The sequence below is a fragment of the Caretta caretta genome, chromosome 28, assembly GCF_965140235.1.
Source record: "Caretta caretta isolate rCarCar2 chromosome 28, rCarCar1.hap1, whole genome shotgun sequence".
NCBI lineage: Eukaryota > Metazoa > Chordata > Testudines > Cheloniidae > Caretta > Caretta caretta.
In genome coordinates, this window is record NC_134233.1 from 11,568,556 (window position 1) to 11,570,687 (window position 2,132).

Sequence of the window (2,132 nt, forward strand, 5' to 3'; positions counted from 1 at the left end):
AATCTTCAGTGTCTCTTATGCAACGCAGGGTCGATACCTGTTGCTCCAGACCTTGAACCTTCTCTTCCAATAGGGAGACCAGCTTGCACTTTGTACAGACAAAGTCGCTTCTGTCCTCTGGAAGAAAGACAAACATGGCACATCCAGTGCAGGTCACAACAGTTGAACACTCCCCATCCATATTACCTTCCTACTATGAGCTTCCTCCGGAGATGCAGTAATTCCTCAGAGAAGTCGTTAGGGTGTAAGCCTCAGTGGGCTCACTCCAGGTGAACTCCCAGGCAAACTCCTGCTGTTTGCTGCTCTGCTGTTCCCCGCTGCTCAGCTGGTTCTATAAGCACCGAGCCTAAAGCTCTTCCAAGCCTTCTTAGCGCAGCGGGCAGTGCATCAGTCTCATAATCTGAAGGTCCTGAGTTCAAGCCTCAGAGAAGGCAACTCTTCTTGCTCCCTGCTTTAGATTTTCTAACGGAAATCAGAGAAAAAAAGACTAGAGCTGAGTGGTTTCTAGACACCCTCCCATCCATCTAACACACACACAAAGACTTTTCTAACGGTACGTGTACAGTACGAAATTAGTTCAAAATTATTCGATTCGAAATTTCGGGAGCTATTTTAGACATTCAGTCTTCGGTGTCCCCACTAAAGCATGTGAATTCGGCAGAGTGCGTCCACAGTCCCGAGGCTAGCATCGAACGTCGGAGCGGGTGCACCGTGGGTCGCTATCCCACAGTTCCTGCAGTTCCCGCCGCCCACTGGAATTCTGGGTTACGCTCCCAGTGCACGATGGGGCAAAAACATTCTTGCGGGTGTTTCTGGTGCGTGTCATCAGGAAGCTCTGGTAGACAATCGTTGCACGCCTTTTTGGCATGCAGACGCCGTACTGCTTTCAGCAGACGGTGCACCGCTTGCTCTCCTGCAACTATGAATCCGCCTCTCATTTCCTCTCCCCTTCCGATGTAATCTCTACTATCTGCTCTTTCTCTTCCTCATCGAACTCTTCTGCCTCCAACTCTGCTCTCCCGCTGGTGCCACGCTTCCGAGCTTCTCCGGGTTGTCTGTCCTGGGCTCCCGCCTCCGTGAAAGCCACAGAAGACCACCATTTCCCGCCTTTCTTCGGCTACCACGGACCAAACAGCACCTCTTCCCCTGCCACAGTTTTGACCATTGTAAATACCTCGCACATTATCCAGCAGTATGTGCAGTCCCTGCAAAACGGGGCGAGGAAACGACGACGGTGCGATTACTATACTGATGAGGACATGGACAAAGATGGCACGGCGTGTGGCAATTGGGAGATCATGGTGGTGCTGGGCCAGGTTCATGCCGTGGCACGCCGATTCTGGGCCCAGGAAACAAGCACAGACTGCTGGGGCCTCATCGCGTTGCAGGTGTGGGATGATTCCCAGTGGCTGAGAAACTTTTGTATGCGTAAGGGCCACTTTCATGGAGCTTTGCGACTTGCTGTCCCCTGCCCTGAAGCGCAAAGACACCAAAATGAGAGCCACCCTCACAGTTGGGAAGGGAGTGGCCATAGCCCTGCGGAAGCTTGCAACGCCCGACAGCTACCGGTCAGTTGGGAATCAGTTTGGAGTAGGGAAATCTACTGTGGGGGCTGCTGTGATCTAAGTAGCCAACACAATCATTGACCAGCTGCTATCAAGGGTCGTGACTTTGGGAAATGTGCGGACCATTGTGGATGGCTTTAATGCGCTGGGGTTCCCTGACTGCGGCGGGGTGATAGACATAACGCATATCCCTCTCTTGGCCCCGGAACAGCGGGGTGGCCACTACATAAACTGCAAGGGGTACTCTTCCATGGTGCTGCAAGCCCTGGTGGATCACAAGGGACGTGGCGAAAGGGATGCACAAACAATCCAGTTGGGCCATTGCCCACAAGCTCACCCCAAGCAGCTTGGACTCCTGATGACTGTGATGCTGAGGTTCCTTAGACCCCTGTTCATATTTCAGACCCCAGCCGGTGCAGCATCCCTGCCCAACCACTCACCATCTGCCCCAGGAGAACCAGCTGGTGGGCTGCATCCACAGGCAGGTAGTTTATGCCGCTCCCCTCAGAGCAGCAGCCACAGCTGTGCAGCTAATCCCCACATCTGGTTGCCGGGGATCCAGCTGGA

The 2,132-nt window shown here is 53.5% G+C and overlaps 1 non-coding gene across 1 annotated transcript; it reads left to right on the top strand.

The window, feature by feature from the left end:
* The first annotated feature begins 361 nt into the window (after positions 1-361).
* Positions 362-434, top strand: TRNAM-CAU (transfer RNA methionine (anticodon CAU)). Its single transcript has one exon. It is a non-coding gene; the product is annotated as a tRNA-Met (tRNA).
* Positions 435-2,132: the final 1,698 nt, after the last annotated feature.